Genomic DNA, 21999 nt, shown 5'->3' on the forward strand with positions numbered 1-21999 from the left:
AGATATTGTAGAATTTTTGTTTCCGGTGCTTTGGAATTTGCTCTAATGGTACTTCGTTATTAAAGCAAGCAGTGGACCAACTTTTGAATGTTCCTAATTGTTCATAGTCAGTCTGGCTAGTAAGAGAGAAAGAAAGTGGATGTTGAATAAGGAGCCTTATTGTATTGCGTCTTGTTTATGTAAGCCATTTCCCCACTCATGATTTCCAGGGCCTTCTCACGTCACTAAATGAGTCCCCTCCTTCCCCTGCTCACTTTGGATCATGCGAGGCCGGCCGCCGGCTGTCGAGAGTCCCCCGAGCCCGGCCCTTTGCCTCTGTCCGTTCGCTTCACTGGCTGCCTTTCTGGGGAGGCTTTAGGGGGTGGCAGCCGGGCGGAGCCTGAATCTGAGACAGAGCATGAAGAGAAGTTGGGGCGGCAGTCGAATGGGGTGGGCGACGGGAGCCGGACACTGGAATCGGCTGTCCTGAGGCTCATATTCGCGAGGGTGAGTGAGCAGCTGCCTAAATGCAAGGAAGATGCGTTCCGAAAAAGGAAAAAAAAAAGGCTGTGTGGTTGTTTCAGGCAGGACCTCGGTGGTATCTGCGGAAGAGAAAGAGAGTGCAAGAGTTGTTTTTGTATATGTGGGGAAACTGGATATGAACATTTAGAGTTCCTTAGCCAACCATTTTCTAGCATAGCGTGTTAAAGGAACGTCACTACGTGTAGTTTAGCATGTCGTGTGAACTTACAGTACTGACTTGAATAAGTTGTGATTCCTTCAAACATCTTGTGTGAATGCACCGAAGACTGTTTCCAACAGAATTAGGAAGCGGGGCAGGAAGCCATATGTTTTGAATGTGTGGTGCCCTGCATCTTAAATATGTATATTTATACGTGGAGGTGGAGTGGGGAAACTGGTACACTTTTTCAGCTTCACCTTTGTGTTTAGCTGGACTAATTTTACTGCTCTTTATCTTGTACTTTAAAACTGTTTGTTGAACATCCGGGAATGAAAGCGGAATTGTAACATAGCAAATAAATACCTAAATAACTAAGTGGAGAAATGACTCACATTTAGAGACTGAACATCTCCTGGGCAGTCTACAGATATGTTAGGCCAAAACTCCCAAGAGTTAGAGTTTAAGCACATCTGGAAGAGGCCAAGTTAGGGAAAGCTGGTGTAGAGGATATGAGATACAGTATTTACTGTAGGCAAAGGCTGTGTCGCAGAAGTCTGTGGTTCTGGAGAGAGAAAGAGCTTGCAATTCGTAACCTACTGGACTTGATTGAGTTTTGGGGATTCAGAAAAAGACCAGACAGGATGAGATGTGAGGATGGACAGTGGCCAGAAAAGCAGGCAAATGGAAAAACTAATTATATATTTGTCTTTGGGTCTATATGAGGGGATCTGAAGGGACAGGAAAAAGTCTTGGGGCTCAAGGATCTGATTGATAATTGCCTGAATCCGATATTACTGTCACTTTAAGAAGGATTGCCTGGCAGATGAAGAAAATATTTGGTGTTGTGGTAGTGACTGCTCTTCCACATCTAAGGATCTCTCTAGCACAAGTTTTTATGTGAAGCTTCTTTTGAGTACACAGAGTTCTCTGCTTCCCCGGCAACCTTTTCTTTTCCTTTCAAAATATTTTTCCTTCCCTGCCTCACAGCCACTTAAGAAAAATTGGCTGCCTTGAAATCAAATACAGAGCAATACTACTGATCAAATGAAGGTCTAGATTCCCCCCCCCCATTGTCCTATATTATATCTATTTCTCCTCCCCTCCTTTTTTGCCAACATTTTTGATTAGTCTTATGCTGTCTGGATTGGTATTAGGCCACTGTTTAAGACATCTCTGTTTGGGGCACCCAGTCCTTACTTTCTGGGTATTAGCTTTCAGCCAAGGATAACAGTTAACAGTGAAAAATGTAGTTGAGAATAAAGGGGATTCCCCCCCCACCCGCTCCAATTTGTTTGAGAGCAGAGTACGTAGTTTGAACTAGATGTTTGTCATCTATAAAATGGAGGCAAACTGGTTATTTTTAGTTCTATACTTGTTTATTCATCAGTAATTTCTCCTAATTTTCTGGGCTTTATTTTATCCCAAATAAATATGCCTGGGACTACAACTTTCAAACAGAGAAGAGAGTTTTATTGGTTATATGTATGGTTTCTTAGCCCACTAAGTTCCACTATGCTGCCTCAGATGGGGATGGGGCTCCCTGGATTAGATGAAAGAAGAACATTAGAAGTACACGCTAAAAGTATGCAATCCCAGCAGAGTCACCTTAGATGTGAAGGTCATCTCAAGGGCCTGGCTAGAGCAACCAGACATTTATATGAGACAGCAGCAGTGTATGAAAACACTGGAGGCAGATAATCATTTTAGTGACAATGGCAAAGGCATAATTTCATACTGTGCTAGAGAAGGCAATAATAAACTATTCCTGTAGTTTACAAAAAACAATGGGTAGTCAATATAACATGATTGATGATATAGTGCTGGATGATAGCCCCTCAGATTGGATGGCACTGAACAGGTTACTGAGGAAGAGCAGGGGATATCTCAGAATACTAATTATATTTATGATGTACAGTAGTAAGATTAAAGCTTTTGGGAAGTATAGTTGCTGATGCTGACATGCAGGAAAAGAATCCAAAGTTGTAAAGACAGAATTACAGTAGGTGATGGAAAATAAGATCCATGAACGTGGGACAATTCAACAGAGTTAAAGATAAAATGAATCATTCACTGATATTTTAGGAATCACCAAACTGAAATAATCCAAATTGGACACTTTCAGTCAGAAGATTTATTATTTATTATTCAGCACATGAAAAACAAAGAAGGAATTGATTCATAATCAGGAAGAATACAGCAAGGACAGTACTTGATACACTTCAATCAATGATTGAGTAATATAAAATAGACTCCACGGGCAACTCTGTGATGTGACACCTACCCAAGTTTATCAGCCAACAACTGATGTAGCAGTAGGGAGGTTTCAGGAGATTTATGGTCAAATTCAATCTAAAGTTGAAAATATAAAGGAAGAAAAGGTAGCAGGAGAACATCATCAATTTTTTCCAACCCAGAGATTTCTTCATTGCTGACAGTTTTCCAAAAGCCAAAATGACTGTGCAATACCATATGAAATATACAGAAATCAAATTGACTATATTTTTGGCACAGAGAGAGAAAATCCCAGTTATGATATCAAAGCCATAGTCAGGGACTTACTGTGGAAGAGATAATAAGTTGTTCGTGTGCAAATTCCACACTGAGTTGAAGCAAAAGAAGAAAGCCAACTAATTTTGACATGAACTTCAATCATTATCATTTTCAAGAAGAACAACAGGAATCATTTTGAACTCCTGAATTTCACTGATTCAGTGTCAGAGGAACAATGCAATGAAATCAAACACATTGTTAAGGTTATATGCAGAAGGAAACTGTCAAAACTAAGAAACAAAGGAAACTGGATATTTGAACAATTGATAGAAATTGCCAAAAAGAAAAATCAAAGCCAAGAAGGACAGGGATTTCAGGAAGGAACAAAGAATTTCAGAGAGCAATTAGAAGAGATAAGAAAAAGTACTAAAATTATATCTATAAAGATACTGAAGATAGGAACATACATGGAAAAACAATAAGCCTCCAAAATATTTCTAAACTCAGGAGATTCCAACTTCAAATTGGTTTGTTGAAGGATGCCATATGATGTCAGTTAGTAGTTATTTGAAGGAAGATAAAGATGAAAGGCATATATTCTATGCAATTCAGAAGTTGATGTCCAACATTCTCTACCTGCAAGACTATCTAGTGCTAGAACATGAAGTTAGATTGGCATTCCAGTCATTACCAAATTGGAAGGCTACAGGAATTCATGGAATATAAAGAAATATGGGAAACAACATATGGAAAAAGAACCAGTAAGGATCCTAACCAAGCTCTGCCAGCAAATCTGGAGAATGACATAGTGCTTTCAAAGATTTGGTCAGTCCACATACCAATACCAAGGAAAATGGCTTGCTGCACACTTTACAAACAGAGTGTACAAACTATCAAACAATATCTTTCATTTCACATTCTAGCAAAATAATTCTTAGGATCATTCAGTGTGGAATAAAGGCCTACATGGAAAGAGAGATGAGAAAGATGCCTTATTTTGAAGTGGCTTTAAAAAGCTGCTGAATGCTGAACAGTTAAAAAAGGCAAAATTAGTGAGTGATTATACAAAGGATATGTCTACCATGTCAACCTATGGAAAATGGGAATCGTATAGCCTCATGTAAAGGTCATGGAAGAGAAGCTGATCAGGACAGAACGCAGACTGACTCCAGGTTGGCAAAGGAATGAGACAAGGCTAAATATTATCTCCTTATTTATTTGGCTAATATATTGAATATACTGTATATTCAGATATACTGAATTGGAAGAAGATGAATGTGGTATTAAAATTATAGGAAGAAACATTAATAACATGCAATGTGTTGATGACACTAGCTGAAATGCAAATGATCTGCAAACTCTGGTAATAAATGTCAATAAGCACAATAAAAAAAGTTTAAATATAAAGGCCAAATTAATAGCAAGTAGAGAAATTGCCTGAGAGCTGACAGTGAAGATATTGAATTTATGGATAGCTTTTGTCTTTTAGGGTTGACTGCCAATAGTAAAGAAGCTGAGGTTAAAAATGGTGCTGCAGTTGGTTTGAAGATCTTGGTGACACATCACAGCATCTGATTCTTTTCTATCTACAAAGATCAGAAATGTGCAGGCAAATAGTTCCCCCCCCCCAATGATATTCTATATAAACACACGTTGGAGTTTGAAAAAGCATTACAGGAAAAGTATTTAAGCTTTTGATACCCGTGTTTTCCTGAAAATAAGACGGGTCTTATTTTCTTTTGGGCCCCAAAATAAGCACTAGGGCTTATTTTGGGGGTGTGTCTTATTTTTTTCCATGTAGGGGAGGCCCACTTCTGCTTGCTCATGGCGGGGTGAGGGGGTAGAGCTGCCCCATGTGTCTCGCACTGGCTTACCTCAGGGTTCCTGCAGCTAGGCACCCACGCCCCAACATCTGGCTCATCTTGTGGTGGCAGTTCCAGCATCCCTGTCCAGCAGGACTCCGTGTGGCCACTGGCCCACTTCATCTGCTTGCTCATGGCTGCAACAGAGCAGGAAGCTGAGCAACGAGCCAGTGCTGTGGCCACAAGAGGAGATTGGGGGGGGGTGGACCAACATCCTGCACCGGCTTACCTCAGGGCCCCCGCAGCCAGGCCATCCACACCCTGACACCTGCCTCACCTCACAGATGTGACACTAGCACACTGCTCAGCCTCTTGCTCTGTTGTGACTGCGAGCAAGCAGAAGAACTGGGCCAGCGGCCAGGTGAGCTCTTGCTGCACATGGCTGCCAGTGAGGCAGGTGTCGGAGTGTGAGTGGCCTGGATGCAAGGGCCCTTAAGTAATCTGGTGCGGGGCATTGGGGCAGCTCCACCACCATCACCTGCCTCGCCTCATGGTCACGGCACCCCAAGCAACCAGATAGAATGGGCTTGCGGGTGACTGTGCAGGCTCTTAACTAGGGCTTACTTTGGGGTTAGGGCTTATGCTAGGCACATGTGTTAAAACATGCTAGGTCTTATTTTGGGGATAGGCCTTATTTTCAAAGAAACAGGGATTTGTTGAAGGAAACTGAGAATAGCATGCATTGCCAACAAATCAATCCAGAGTTGTCACTTGAGGTACAAACAATCAGACTCAAATGATCAAATCATGGATCATCATATTATGTAAAGATCCATCTCTCTGGAAAAAGCTCTAATGCTAGGAAAGATGGAAGGAAAGAGAAGATGTCAACAAGAGGAGGCAACAATATGGATGGACTCAGTTATAACGGCAATGAATGCACCTTTGGAAGACTTGAAGTAGAAAGCTGGGAACAGATTATTCTGGAGAAAATTTTATTTATATGGTTGTTAAGAGTTTACATTGCCTCGATAGCACATAATGTATTAATGGACAAATTGAGGGAAAAAAAAACCTCAGCATCATTCTCATTAGGAATGAATGGGTTTACATTTGTTCTCTTGCTTTTGAAAAAAAAAAGTTTATTTTTCCAGCTTACAACTAATGGCAAAATTCAAAGTACTTGAAAAAGTAATTTTTAAAATGATATTTCTGTGCCTAGATTTTTGGAAGTGAGGGTAGTTAATTTTATGTTTGTTTTCCCAGACCTGGTACTATATGCAACTAAGCCTGAGAAAAAGAAATGGCCAAGATGGCATTTTTATTGGATACAGTCTTGTTAACAAATATACCATATGCAACATTTCAGAGGATTATAATGCTTTTCTTCAGAGCTTGTAACTGAAACTGTTTAGAAGCCAGTGGCAGATTCTAGACTGACAGCAGCTGCTCAGTGATTTCCTCTGAGTATTTGGAGTATGATTGGATATTTCTGTAATATAATATTTAAGACTTCAAAGCCTGTAGGAATTTAAGGGTGGGAAAGAGGTAAGGGAATAGTAGGAGCTCCTAAACTGTATATGATTCAGCTGAAGAGAGAATAAACTTCTGGGCTTTCTCTTGGCAAACAGCAGTTGTTTTTCTGCATTTTGTGCTGTGTATAATCTCTTATATCTGCCAGGCCAGTGAATGCTGGCTGGGAAATTCTGGGAGTTGAACTCCACATGTCTTCACACTATTTAGGTTGAAAAGCTCTACACTAGGCTATCCTAAGTTGTGGGACTCATGTTCATGGATTTCAGTGGGCTTTATGTTATGACCAGCGGTGGGATTCAAACTGTTTTACTATCAGTTCTGTGGGTGTGGCTTGGTGGATGTGGCTTGGTAGGTGTGGCTTGGCTTGGTGGGGGTGGCAGGGGAAGGATGCTATAAAATCTCCATTCCAATAGTGACCAGACATCCCACTTTTGGTGGGACAGTCCCGATTTTTAACAATTTGTCCCGCGTTCCGTGGTGTTTTTAAAAAGTCCCAATTTTTCGTGCGGCCGCGCACGTGGCAAGAAAACATCATGCAGCAGTTTGCAACTGCCGCACAGTGATTTCTATTGTCACAGGCTCCAGAAGCTGGGGAGGTCCTTTGCATGCGGCTAGAACTGGCTAGAACTCCCTGGACTTGTTTTGATGAGCGCGGGGCGACTGATGGTAGTTTGTGCCGGCTGCACCTGCTCAAACTATCGTCAGTCGCCCGTGTTCAGCAAAGCAAGCCCGGGGAAGTCCTTTGTGGGTGGCCAGTCCTAGCCACTTGCGTCTGGCGCTGCAGCTGAAGTGAACCCCAAAAGCCCCCGCCGCCACTAGAATAACCTCCTCCTCCTCCAACAGCACCAGCACATTTGCTGCCCGACACTGCGGCTGAGGTGAAGCTGCTAAGCTTCTGCTGGCGCCCCCGCCTGTAGCAGCAGCGCCTCCCCCTCCGCTCGGAGCAGCTGAGCTGGGCACCGCATTATCCCTGCCCCCTCCTCCTCCACCATGCTTTTGAGGAGCCATGAGGCTGCGGGAGCCAGTAGGAAGGTGGCAGAGGGGGCGGGAGCAGGGAAAAAAGGCCCCATGGCTTCTCAAAAGCATGGCGGAAGAGGAGGCGGTGGTGGCAGGGGTAACGCGGTGCCCAACTCAGGTGCTCCGAGTGGAGGGGGAGGCGGGCGGTGGCGCCACTGCCACGGACGGTGGCGCCAGCGGGAGCTTTGGCGGTTTCACCTCAGCTGCAGCGCCAGGTGGCAAATGTGATGGTTCTGTTGGAGGTGGCGGCGGCAGGGGTAACGCGGTGCCCAGCTCAGGTATTCCGAGTGGAGGGGGAGGCGGCGCTGCCAGCGGGAGCTTTGGCGGCTTCACCTCAGCCGCAGCGCCGGGCGGCAAATGTGGTGCTTCTGTTGGAGAAGGAGGCGGCATATAGACCAAATTTTTATTCAAGACCCCCCCCCCGTCAATGGTGTCCCGCTTTACCAGTGTTAAAATCTGGTCACCTTATCCATTCCCTCCCCACTCCAGGGGGAGGATACTGCAAAATCCCCATTCCCTCCCGATCAGCTGGGACTCGAGAGACAGAGAATAGATGGGGGCGGGGCCAGACAGAGGTGGTATTTACCAGTTCTCTGAACTATTCAAAATTTCCACTACCAGAACTTGTCAGTACCTGCTGAATACCACCTCTGGTTATGCCTTGAAACTGGTGTAGAGAACAGAAGTGAATTGCATGCAAACAGAGGAAGAACTAGTGGAACTTGCACACACACAAATCTAGTTGTCAGTGTGAAAGAAATGTGAAGACCCAGGAATCTTCCCCTGGTATACTCTGATTACCTGCAGATGAATGTTTGGCTATGATTCTCACTAGAAGGGTTTTGTTTTGTTGAAGGGGGTCTTGAAATGCCAGTGTGAAGGACAGCAAGAGAGTTCACCTTAAAACTACAAGTAGTTTTAATTCTAGAAGAATGTGTCCTGTCTCATTTTCCTGCATGGACGAGCATCTTTAGTGGTTGTCCATTAAGGTCAAATTTCATCTGTTTTGTACATCTTCCATGCCTGCCTGCTTGCCAAGCATGTGGTATGAGATGCAAAATGTAGTAGTGGTGATAGAACTCAATTTTCTAGGCACAATTTGAATCTTAATGTTGCCTAGAGGGAAGGAGTCTCAAGATATGTTTCAGAAGAGAAAACAAATTCCATTAGGCTGCTGTTAAAATTAATAGCTTGTGCTTTTAACTTGGGTGCCCAAACTAGCTTTCCGGGTAGAGAATTCTACAGTGGAGCAGCCAGATTTAGAGTGCATATAATTATAGAGTGGAAGAATGATAAGATCAGTGGAAAGTAGAGGAAAAAAAATCTTATTTAATACATAAAAATTATTTTGATATCTAAATTGCACTGGTAGAAAGAAGAAAAGGTTGATGAATTTTGAGAAGGAGTGATTTATATTTTGCTTATGTATCCTATGATGCTGCTTAGCTTTTATTTGGCAAACTGAATAGGGAATGTAGAACGATATAGAATTGATGGCTTATGATGAAAACTTGCTAAGATGACAATTTAGATGATCACAGGATCCACAGGTAAAAGACTTGCATTGAGGTTTTGCTGGAGCTTCTAAGTTTTATTTATTTTTTCTTGCTGTTTTAGGACAAATTCAGAAACAGGATGCATAGTTCACTTTCAAGACCTAAGGCAAGAAAAAGATCTATGAGTAAAGATTACAAGATTGTATTCATTAGATTTCTGAACATGGGATTTGTGTTCCAGGTTGAAAGGAATTGTCTTGATGATTCTGTTCTTGGTTTGATTAGTTTAAAACAGCTATCTCTTTTGGGTGAAAGGTAAGAGTTTTGTTCCTTAGGAACTCTTTACAATTAGACCACAGTACAGTAGATTTGATTGACAGAAGAATGCAGATTTTTTTTTTAAAAAAAAAATCAAAACTCACATTTTGAAAAACAGGCTTCCTTCCCCCTTTTCTTCTATATTTTTTTCCTCTTGTCCTTCATATTCCTTATACAATATTTACATTTGCTGAAAAGCAGATGGCTGACTTGGAGAGGGATCTGGGGGTATTTTTTGTTTGATGGTCTGTGGAGAATTGTCTGTGTATATAAAAAAAGCCTCTTCCAAGCTATTGTTCGGCAAATGTATGGAATATTACAGCAGTCATCCCCAGAATGAAACATCAAATTAAAAAGGGGGAGGGGCTTATAGCCAGGCTGGAATGGGCGTAATGGGAGTTTTACTTCCATAATGGGAGCTTTCCAGAGCACTGATTTGACAGAGGCTTCATTTTTAGGTAATCACTGGAAATTCACTTACAAACACTCTCCTTAAAAGCAATGCATTTAGTAACATGGAAAATGCTTCACCGTAGTGTTACATTAGGACTAGCAATTTGCTAAATAAAAGCCAGCTGACATTATTATCTGTATGCTGCCTTATGTCGTGAAACAGGTAATATTTTTAAATGAGTGAACAGCATATCATCGACTTGCTTGCTATCATACCAAAAACCTAAAGCCTTTTTCTTTCATTTTTTTCCTTTGGATGCCAAAATGCAGGTTTTATACTGCCTGCTTTAATTTTGTATGACACTTCTTTCTTTGTGGCAAGGGGGAAAAAAACTGGGATAGTTGTTCTGACTATCCAAGGGGAGTGAATTATGTAGTTACAACAAGGCTTTCTCTGTGTGAAAGCCACCGAATGGCTGAGAAAAAGCACCCATCAAACCATATAACCGTCTATTCTGTTTCAAGGCAGTTGGCCACTGTGATGGTAACTTCAGGGAAATGAATGTCAGGCTGTTTTGAAGCTTTTTACATACTGACAGCCTTGGGGCTGTCTTTGCAGTTTGTTACTGCCTTGTGTAGTAACACACTATAATTTACTCCACTTCTGTTGCTGTTACATGTCTCTAGTTCAACAAGGGTGATCCTTTGTTTTCATTTGCCTGTTGTGTTTTGAAATGCAACTTTAATATATATTTTTAATAGAAGAGGATATGTGTAGTTCAGGGTTGAATTGTGGAGTCCTCTTAGCTTTTTTGCTTGCAGACGTTTCATTACCCAACTAGGTAACAACCTCAATGTGATGTGTGGGGTTTGCTTCCTGTTTATATACAGCAGCTTCCCCTCCTAGTTTTGGCGTCGTATAGTTCTTTACAAAATTCTTTTATAATTTTACCAAATTGTAATCTTTGATGTGAGGAAAGGGGACAGTAATTAAACTTCCCAAATGCTTTCTGGAAATCATTTAGATCCATTAGGTGTTTATGCTGGATCATTCAAATTGGTTTCCCTAACCCATAGAAATAATAAACGGCTGCCAATTATATTTGTATCAGGCAGTGATCTGACCATAGCAATAGGGTGATGGAAATCCCTTCCATCTCCAGCTCATATAATATCAGCTCTGAGACAAAAATAAACTATGTATGATCACTTAATGTATTTCAAACCCAAGATCACTTGAGGCAAACTGATCCCCATGGGGGTTGAAATCTGTCAGAAATCAGCTCCACCAGCTCAGGGAGAGATCTTGCTAGACAGAAACGTTTCATCAGTTGGGATCTCAATGCATTCAAATATTGGTATCAGGAACAAAATCCTGGATCACAGGAAGATGTTCCTCATGATCAAAGCCCCCTCCTTATATCCTCAAGATATAGATCTTGCTGAAGCACCCAAAACACACTGTTTTGAAGAATTAAGGGTAGTCCTCAATTTATGACCACAGTTGCGACCAGAATTTTCATTGCTAAGACAGGCAGTTGTTAAGTGAGTCCCACCCAATTTTATGACCTTTCTTTTGCCATTGTTAAGCAAATCACTGCAGTTGTTAAAGTGAGTCATGTGATCATTAAGTGAATTTGATTTTCTCCATTGACTTGCTGGTTGGAGAGGTTGCAAATAGAGATTACATGATCCAGGGATGCTGAAAAAACACATGCTAGTTGCCAAGCATCCAAATTTTGATCATGTGACTATGGGGACTGTTGTGAGTACATTTTTTAGGTGCTGTTATAACTTCAAAGGGGTTGCTAAATGAATGGTTGTAAACTGAGGACTTCCTGTAGTTAAAAAGTCAAAGGGCCATAACTCAGAACAGGGAGGAATTTGGATGGAAACTGTTCCAAGTTCGGCCTGCAACATCCTCAGGTAAGATTGAGAAACAAACAAAAAAAAAATTCAAAACTCTGGATAGCCTCTACAGTGTGTGATATCAATAGAACAATAATATCACTTAGTATAAACCTTACGCTGTATATTAAAAGTTATTTGTGTTCTCTGCCAGCTATTTTTCAAAAAGAAAACAAATGTAAATCAGTAAACATCCAGAAGAATGAGGAGAGGAATTTGGAGGTATGTCATATGAAATGAGCCAATCAGATGTATTTCGTTGAGCCACTTTGGTGTAGTAGTTTAAGGCACCGGGCTAGAAACTGGATGATTGTGAGTTTGATCCCATCTTGGACGCAAAGCCAGTCACTTTCCGCCAGCCCTAGGGAAGGAAGCAATGGCAAGCCACTTCTGAAACACTTTGCCAAGAAAACTACAAGGACTTGTCCAGGCAGTCTCTGAGAATCAGCATGACTGAACGGAAGAAAAAAATTGCAAAATGGGATTTTGCTCTTCTCATATTGAAACTTCCTGTTTACTTTAGAGCACATTAGTATCAGGCCTGTGAATGAAAATAGATTGAGTTTCACATGCTTTGTAATTCCTTCTGTAGTCAACTCAGTAGAAAATTGATTCAAACGTGCATACTGAGATACTTTATTTTATTTTTTATACCATCTTTTTTGTTTTTGCAAAGAACTCAAGGTACTGAATATACCAGTGGTGGATTGCAGGCGGTAGGCCCCGGTACGGGCGTACCGGAGCCTGCCCGGAGCACCGGGTACCATTCCTGTATGGTGCCCTGGAGGGCCCACCCCCCTGCCCGAGCTCCTTACCTGTCCTTTAGGCCTTTGGCGCTTCCATGCATGCGCATGACGCATAGGGTTCATGGACGATGCTCCGCTAAGCAGCTGGAGCATCACGGAGGCTTGCGGAGGTGTTGCAGGCTGGTATGATGTATGCGCGCCCCGCGCATCCATGTGGGCGACGCCAGGCCCGTTCCAACCATACTGGTTGGAACGGGATCCGGAACCCACCACTGGAATATACCTTATTTCTCCTTCCGCTTCCATACTGGTTGGAACGGGATCCGGAACCCACCACTGGAATATACCTTATTTCTCCTTCCGCTTCCTATTTTTCCCTACAACAACCATCCTGTGAGGTTGAGTTGGGCCAAGCGAGAGAATAACATGCCCAAAGTCATCAAAGCACCAAGAGTCTGTATAGAAAAGAATAAACATTCATTAATTGGAACTGTCCTTATAGCAGGATAGGCTTGTATAAGAACAACATTGATATATTTTTGTACTACGTTGTACAATATTGTACAATGGTATATTTTTTCTATTCCAGAGCTACACATGCAGCCTTTTAATTTTGTCTTCCTGTTTTGAATATGAAGCCTTAGTGCAGTATTGTTACAGTTTCATGGGTTTGCAGAAAGTACTATATTGGTCTCCCACTTGGTATGAAATTATATTTTGTCAGAGGGTGGGGGAATTGTATCTCAATAGAATCCCTGAAAACAGAGCAATAATTACATCTAGTTAATTGCAGTTTCCTCCCAAATCTAAATAAATAGCAATCAGAAGTGGCCACAGCGCCTAAGGAAGATGCTGTTTTTGTGGGATGCACAGATGGCACAATACAAAGATAACTGAACTAAAAAGAGTTGTCATTCTAGTTCAGAAAATAGCAGGAGAAAGAAGTACTGCTCTGTGGGACCAGTTACCCTGAGACGCCTACAACATGGTGTGCTTGCTTCCAGGTGGTTGGCCAGAGTTTCAGCATGGCTGACTTGAGTGCAGAAATAGGGAGAACCATCTGTATGGTAAGCCAAGGCAGAACTCCTTTTTATGGTCCTAGAGCAATTCCTCCACTCCTCCTTAAATGGATCTAGGTCAGTCTGTTTCTATTGTTTTTGTTGGAATTTCCTTGCTTTAAAGTGGTTCAGTGGTTAGTCAATGTGTCCCACCATTCTCAGCAATAGATCACTGGAGCTTGTGTCTTAGGTTACTGTGCCTGGGGGAAATTGTCTGTAACTAATTGTTACCTTATGTAGGAGGGGGGTATCAGGGTCTTGGTTGTAAGAGCCTTTTCCTTCAAAATCCCAGTTTTGCTCAAAGGGATACAAGAAGCCTAGACTTGCTGGCTGTCATTTGGGATACATTTCGTATTACGCTTTCTTAATCTGCCCTAAAAGATTTTAAGAGTGGTGAGTAGCCACATTTTTAAGAACTGGAATTTAGTAAACACATAACTGCTTATTTCTAAGTCCTTCAATTTATTTTTTTAACTTGTTGGTAAGGTAAGGAAGAAACTACTAGTTTACAGGGTGATGAATCCTCCATGAACTTGTCGTAAAGAGTAGCCTTCCAAATTTGTGGTTAGCAATTTGCAGTGCTATATTTAAAAAACTGCATGTGTTGGAAACCATAGCTAGACGCCACTCCATCTCACCCTGCTTTTCCAATGCTGATTTCACAATATGGATGTATTTAGATTAGATAGATCTGAGGTCTGTAACAATGGCCTTTAACTTGACAAAATATGAAGAATGAGATCAGAGTAGAGTTCAATCAGTAGCATCTATCCAAAATAGGTAACATTTTTGAGTGTTTAAACTGTTTTATTTCATTTTCATTTTCATTTTATACAATCACTTATATACTGTGCATAACAAAAAAAAATCCACCATAAAAAACCAACATAACACTTCAATCCCCCATACACCCTTTCTTCTCCCCCTCCAACTTTCATTTCTCCCCTCCAACATTCCCCTCTTCTACTTCCCTTCCCCCTCAGACATCTCCCCTTCCCTCCATCTCACCCTCCTTACATTCCCCTCTCACTCCCTCTTTACTTCTCCCTCTTCTTTCCCTCTACTCCTCACTTTGGTGTATCTCTACAATTCATTAATCTATTCAGTTTATATTTTACACTAAAATTAAGAAAAAAAAAAGAGAAAAAAAAAGAGAAAAAGAAAAAAAAAGAAAAAAGAGCAACAGTATACAAGTGCATTCTTATTGTTCTGAGAATTGAAACTGTATTTCCCCCCTCCCCCCTCCCCCCTATAGTCCCCCCTCCCTAACCCCCTTACGACTTCCCAGGTCCCATACCCGGCATAATTCTTTATCAAGCACTGGGATATATTAAAACCAACTAACTTTAAAGTTAAAAGATAAAAAATAAAGGAAAAACAAAAAAAAGAGAAATAGTAAAAAATAAAAAAATAAAAAGAAAAACAAGACGCACACACAAAAAAGGAAAAACAGGAAAAATCAATAAACCCACTACATTAACACAGCTTCCCATCATCTTTAAATCTTAAACAATGTACCTCATTCCTAATTTCAGTTATTTTATTACTTGCAGGATTTCAAACTATATTGGAACCAGGTAAGTTAGTCAAATGGAATTCTCCAACTAAGGGCCTCATTACTTTATCTATATATTCAAACCTTTAATTTATCTCTTTTTTATCCAGATATCCAAACCTTTCTATAAAGCCATTAAACTCAAGTACTTCTTTCATTTTTCATTTCCAACACCTCCCATCCTGCCCTTACCCACCTCCACATATAAATTTTATACCTTCCACCCTGCCTTTACCCGTGTCCACATATATATTTTATCCGCATCCATTGCTCCTCTCATATTTACTCCACCTTCCTGGAGACTCTCCGACTAATCTTTCTTAACCTTATATTCAAATAGCAATTCATACAAACATCAGCTTACATTCTGACCCCGAGTAATCTAATTGAACTTTCGCTACCCTTCCATCTCCCCCGCACCTCCCAACTCCGTTCGTCCCAAACCACAACTCAAGAAAATCACGATCTCCGCTCTCCTCGCCTGGAAAAATAATTCATGCGCAATTTAAATTAGAGTTCAAACAAATCTTATATGTCCAAAATCAGCAGCGCTTCTTTCAGCCTCCATGTCTCATCATCGATATACAACTTTGCCATTTTATACCAGACAGAAATCATGAATTTTTATTCGAACTAAAAATTTGAAAAGTATTTTAAAAGCATCGCTGAATCTTTATTCTTTACTCTTCTGCCCTTCCGGAAGAGGAAAGCAACGCCCTCCGCCTTGTAGCCACGTGTCCCGCTGCTTGTCTTCTCCTTCTCCTTGTCTCTCTCCAGGTCCGGATGAATCAGGAAGTCCCGCCTTCAGAATCTTGTAATAAAAATCTCGGGCTTCACAAACAGAATTAAGACGATGTTTTTGATTCTCAAATGTAACCGTAATGCCAGCTGGGACTTCCCATTTGTATGGTATCTGAGAATTTCTGAGTTCTTCAGTTAAGAAAGTGTAGTCTCTCCTTGCTCTTAATATTTGAGATGGTATTTCTTTAAAAACAATCAAGTCCTGTCCATCAATTCTCAGCCTCTTATTGTAAAGCTTCTGTATTATCACATTTCTGGATTCCCTTGTGGTGAAATATATAATTATATCCCTCGGAAGCTGTTGCTGTTTTGCTACACACGAGTTCTGGCGGTAAATTTTTTGAATCTGCCAATCAAAGTTAAGTCCTGGACTTCCCACCGAACGACTAAGAGCCTCAAAGAAGATCTGTTTCAAATTCTCCTGTTCCTTTTCACGCAGTCCTCTAACTCTTATTGCAAACGCAGTCTTATTATAATTTATCATGACAAGTTGTTTTTGAGCATTTTCAATTTCCTGTTGTAACGTTTGGATTTTAGATGTCAAATTAGAGTTGGTTTCTTCCAAAAGTTCCAATTTATCCTCCATTCCGGCAGTATAGTCTGTCATAACTGTCATAATTCCGATCATATCCTCCTTTGTTTGAGCAATTTTAGCATCAAATTTATCATATAAATCCGATATAAGTTGATTGATTTCCTGTCTGAAATTATTAAGGGTTTTGAAAAGAAATTCTTGCGTTAACAAATCTCCAGTAGAGGGCGTAGGAGGCAAGGGCAGCGACTTTATAGCAATTTCTTGAGATGTGTTATTAAGGAAGCGCTTCTGCTTCGATTTGGGAGCCATTCCAAAAAAATAAAAAAAAAATAAAAAAACGAGCAATCAAACAAGCCAACAATCAAAGTCTCTGCTCCCCTCAGTTTTAAATGGGATACTATTTGTAATCTTTTAACAGTTGATACGGAGAAGTCTTCAGGAGAGTAGGGCTGATTGAGTACGTCACATCAAACGCAAAAGCTATAAGATCGCCATCTTGTGACGCAGCTAGACAAAGAAGCCTTTTACAAAGTTGAAGCTGGTATTTTGAATAATAATAGAAGAGATTTCTCAGGAATGGTCCCCGCCCGGATTAATTTTTAAATAGCTTAGCTTTGTCCTGGGGGGGGACAACGCCACGTTGAATCGTAGTCACTCTGTTCTCAATAAAGGTTGCTGTTGCATACCCGCTTGTCGCGTCCCTTCCCTTCGCTCCAAGATGCAAAAACTTCTTACCGAGGTTTCTCTATCATTCATTTCAACCAAGTATCATAAATTGGGATTTTTTTTTTAATTGTAACTAGTTGACTGGAGTATATAAAAATCATGGAACTCTATGTAAGGAAATAGGTAATATGCAAGACTCTTTCATTAAAACGCCATGTGGCCAAGGTGGGAGCTTTCTGGTGTATTTTACTTTGACCTAATAATGGGGGGTCAAGATATAAGGAGAAGTGAGAATTAAACACAGAGCATGTGATTTTTCTCATAGAAGAAGGTTAGATCCAAATCTAATGAGCATATCTACTTACAATTTCTGTAATGTAAGGACAGGCAGTTATCTATTTCCTTGGGGTGGGATGTTCATTTTGCCTGGTTATGAGTTCAAAGACATATTCTTCTGCCATGCTTATATAATAAAACATCCTTGTCTCTGTCTGGAGTTTTCTCATTTGTAGGAAATAATGGGATTGACTTGCTCCCTGTTCCTCATTTTTTTTGAGAAATAGATTACATAATATACTCTGTTTAGGACTGCCTGAAATTCCTATGGATATTTCAACTATTGCAAAATGCTGCATTCAGAAATAGCAAAATAAATGCCAGAGGGACAGTGGTTCAAATATTCTGCAGTGGGAAAGGGATCTTTGCAAAGATAAAGAAGAAATGGAGATGGGCATGGAGAAAAACAGAAAGTAGTGGTGGAGGTAGGAAACCAGAAAGAAAACAGAACAACTCCTGGGAGAGTAATTTCACATCTTCAAGGAAAAAGTATGGATGTGGAATTTTACAAGAGGAAGAATGAAAAATGATGCTTGATGGAATAATGAAGTGAAAGAGGCTGCGGATTAGGGAAATGTTCAAATGTGAGAATGTTTGCTGCATATTTATTTTGAGATTCTCAAATTAAGAACTATATAGACAATTATATGACTCCATCCAAATGATAGTGTAATGGTTAGATCAGGAAACGGAAGTAGGGAAGGTTATTCTACTACTTAATGAATAGATGAACCAGTGTGGCTTTCCTCACAAAATCAAGTACAGGTCAAGTAGTAATTAAGACTTGATGTGTATATACAGTATATGTATCTTTATATCCTTAAGAGTTCAGTGTTCACGTAGTCTTGCTAAAGTTTTTGTTGCTTCCAGTTAAAATTTGACAACTCCGTTTCAGAGAAACATTCTCTTTGTCTTTTATTTTTCTTAAGTATTTCATCATTTATGCTTTCAGTTTATATTTTGATCACATTTTGGGTAATTATGTTAGTCAGTTGCTCATTTTGCTCATTTTAAGTGTTAAACTCAATTTGATGAAATCAAGTATCTTCGCTTCTCACACATTGATGATATGGATTGTCTCTTAGTATATTTCTGCTAATGTTTCAGTTGAGCATGAGTTGAATACAAACCAAGCAATATTTTTTACATACTTTGGGGTGGGTCTTTTGGGTCATAATTGGTTTCCTCCCAGGTTTGCTACCCTCAAGGCAATCGTACATTTCCATATGTTGCATAATCCTTGAAGAGATGAACATCTAGAATTGTTATCATTCTCTGGCTTAACATCTAAGATGTAAAACCTATGTCTGGGTTTTATTAGCTCAGCTGACAGGTAGATGCTCATTTACTTAAAATAAAAACCAAATTCCTCAGTGTCAAAATTCAAAAAGGCTAAGAAAAAGCTTAACCAGATAGTATATAATTCAGGAAAAATGCTTTTTATTGAGTGTGTATCTGTATGCACGTGCATGAACATAGGAAGATCTAACTTCCAATGCGGTGGTCTAAAAAGTGCAAACCAGGCCCAGTGGGCCGTCTCTTCAGAAGGCAGGTCCTATTTCCTAGCAGTATTCTTTTCCCCTGCTAAGTGGAATTATTAATAGTAAGCCAGGCATGCTTTACAAGGCTTCATGCTGCAAGAAAAAAATGAAGAACTTTCCAAGTATTAAAAGCATCCAGGATGTTGAAATCAACAACAGACACGATAGGAATTCCCTGCAATGTAGCTAGAAGAGGAATTATATTTATACAACTTTTAACATAAAATACAGGGAACTAAAAGAAGGGGGGGGGGAGCTTATCAACAATAACCCAAACACGGTTGTAGGAGATGTTACCTAGTTAGGTAATAAAATGACTGCAAGCAAAGAACTACACTGACAGAACATCAAGAACCCTACAAATGTGTTCCTTCATTTGTAAACGTATGAAAGGCTCCTGATGACATTGTTTCTCACTTGTAACTCTTTTCTGCTATTGTTGCTTTAATCCCTTTTCATTCTTCTAAAAGTCTATGAAGGAGAAAAGGATGAAATAGCTGTACAATTGATAACAGTAGGAGGCATTCTTCTGGCACCACTATCCATTTTCCCTGTTTCTTGCCGCCTCCATGTCTCTCCTGTTCCTTTGTTGAGGTCTTGTTGACTTTTAGATTATGAGTTCCTTTCTGCAAAGGAGGCTGCCTCCTGTTACTTAATGCCATTTGCATCAATGGTATGTCATGTCATGTCATGTCGTGTTCTGTCGTACTGTAAAAATTTTAAGGACCCTTAAGGGAAGCCACTTTCAGCGCAGCATAAAAATGTTCCTGTATAAGAAACATATATGCAGAAGTTTAAGAAGCTCTTTGGCATCTAAGTTTGCAGTATAGACTAGGACAAGATGCTAACAATTCTACAATGGTTGTCATAAAGACAGCAGTAAAGAACATTAAAAGTTTAAATAGCATTCCTCAATCTGATAGCATCCAGATATGTTGGATTTCAGTTCCTAGAACTCCTAGCCAACCTGGCCTTTGGATACTAAAGATTTATACATCTGGAGGACACCAAATTGGGGTAAAAATGATATAAAACAGGTCTTAGGAAAATTTGGCAATCCACAATGAAGATTTAACCCAAGAAACATTCCATGCTGAGCTTTGGCAAATGTGATAATATACTGAACTTAGTTGATGCTTCTGAGAATGTACAAAGTGTATTTTTCTTCGCTGTTCAATAGCCACTACCGTGTTTCCCTGAAAATAAGACAGGGTCTTATTTTCTTTTGAAATAAGTGCTTGGCCTTATTTTTGGGGAGGTCTTATTATTTTTGAGGTGCAGGAGGTGGTGAGTGTGGGTCACCGCATGGCTACTGCTGTGTTGCAATATTTTCGGGAAGGGCTTATTTTCAGGGGATGGTTTATTTTAGCGTATGTACTAAAAAGCCCGATTGGGCTTATTATCGGGGAAACAGGGTATTTACCATTTCATATAGGAGATTATGCGGAAGGTTTTCTAGAGTACATGATCTTCCTGGAGGTAACATCTGTAATATTTTCCTTTTTTTAATATGACCACTGGGCAGTTAAGCTGCTTGTGATTGTTCTGAGTCAAAGTAGAGAAGACAAGTTCACAGGATCTTTGGCTAGTATTTGTATCGTATATTCCTATACAAATTTGATGAGAAAAATGCTGGATAGATGATGTCTGAAACTGGGCTGGTTACTGGACTGGTTACTATTCTGCAGTATAAATTTGCAGAAGCCAAATTTTAGGGTCCTGGAGTGCAGGTTTGCTTCTGTTTCAAATTTTAGTGGCATTTATATGTCTGCTTGTTTCCCATTTGCTCAGGTGTATATTTCTAAGAGCAATATCTAAGGTCTTCAGTATCATCTTCACACAGAGAATGGATTCCACTGAGTTGGCCTAAAATTTCTTTTGAGTCAGGAGAGTGAGGAACATTGCAATTAAGAAATAACTATTTGAAACTCCCTTTTTTGGCAAAGCAAGAGAGAGAGAGAGAGAGAGAGAGAGAGAGAGAGAGAGAGAGAGAGAGAGAGAGAGTGAGTATTGGACCTCTCAACTGATCTTTACATGTTGTGCATACCAACATTTTTATTTTGCTAGGGGAGTGAAGGTTGCTTTTCTTATTGACTCAGGCTTTTAGGAGTCAGGCGGCATCTCTTCTTTGAGGGAATGTCCATTTTGAGGGAAACAAAATATTACACTAAGTATCAGGTAACATAAGGAGCTGCCTTTGATGTTTAGCACTTGCTAGTAGAGATATTGAGGTCTAAGGTTCTAAATCTTGCTGACTGACTGGCAAAAGGGCTAGGACTTGTGCAGAAATGTTCCATCTCCTCCCATCTGGCAGTATGTTTGCCAGCCAAAAGGACTTGTTTCCGCATCTCTGTTTTATTTAAAAATAAAATAAAATCCAGGCTCAGAACTTGAAGCAGAAGAATGCGCCTTCCTGGAAGCAACAAGTCTACAGATCTTTCCTCTGCTCCAAATTCTCCTCAGGGAATATTGCTGCTGTTTGCTAGCTGTGGACACATATGGCATCTACGTCATTTCTACACCAAAATGATATTACCAGTTACTCGGTGATCTTCAGATCGATGCGCTGAGAGAAAGGCATGCTTTCCTTGCAGGCTGAATTTTCTCCAGAACAGGCCCAACTGGTGCACATGTGGGAGGCCTGCTGAACCCAGCCTTCCTATCCTCTCTGCTGTTTTGCATGGGGTGTTTCCTTGTAATTGGGACAGGAGTGTTGATACCTGGGAAGAAGAAACCACAGTAGAGAGTTGGGACATGCTGAACTTGAAGTCAGAGTCTGCAACCGACTGCTTATCTCCATGGTGCAGGAGGCTGGAAGCATTGTCTTTAGTTGGAACGGGCTAAACCTAAATTGAAATCTTTTATTCAGGACTGGATGATCAGCAGTAGATTGGTAAGGCTTTGTCTCCAACTTGTTTAGCAATTACAGATCTGCTTTTTCTCACTTAAATAAAACAGTTTAGAATTGTTGCTTTGGTTTTTGGATTTCCCATTATCGTGTGGCTCACAGGAAATAATAACTAATTGGCTTCTCCAACCCCTCACCCCATTGGCCCACAGTTCAAACCAGTATTTGAACTGGTTTGCACTATGGATGTCTTTGTTCCAGGAAGTTACAGAAAAAATTCAGCATGCTTGAG

The 21999-nt window shown here is 40.4% G+C and overlaps 1 protein-coding gene across 1 annotated transcript in view; it reads left to right on the forward strand.

Annotated features, from left to right (window-relative positions):
* The first annotated feature begins 386 nt into the window (after positions 1-386).
* LZTS2 (leucine zipper tumor suppressor 2) overlaps positions 387-21999 on the forward strand; it is a 71307-nt gene continuing 49694 nt past the window's right edge. Inside the window, exon 1 of the mRNA XM_032225930.1 lies at positions 387-486. The gene's annotated coding sequence lies outside the window, so the exon portion shown is untranslated. The remainder of the gene's footprint in view (positions 487-21999) is intronic.

Source organism: Thamnophis elegans, chromosome 10 (assembly GCF_009769535.1).
Source record: "Thamnophis elegans isolate rThaEle1 chromosome 10, rThaEle1.pri, whole genome shotgun sequence".
NCBI lineage: Eukaryota > Metazoa > Chordata > Lepidosauria > Squamata > Colubridae > Thamnophis > Thamnophis elegans.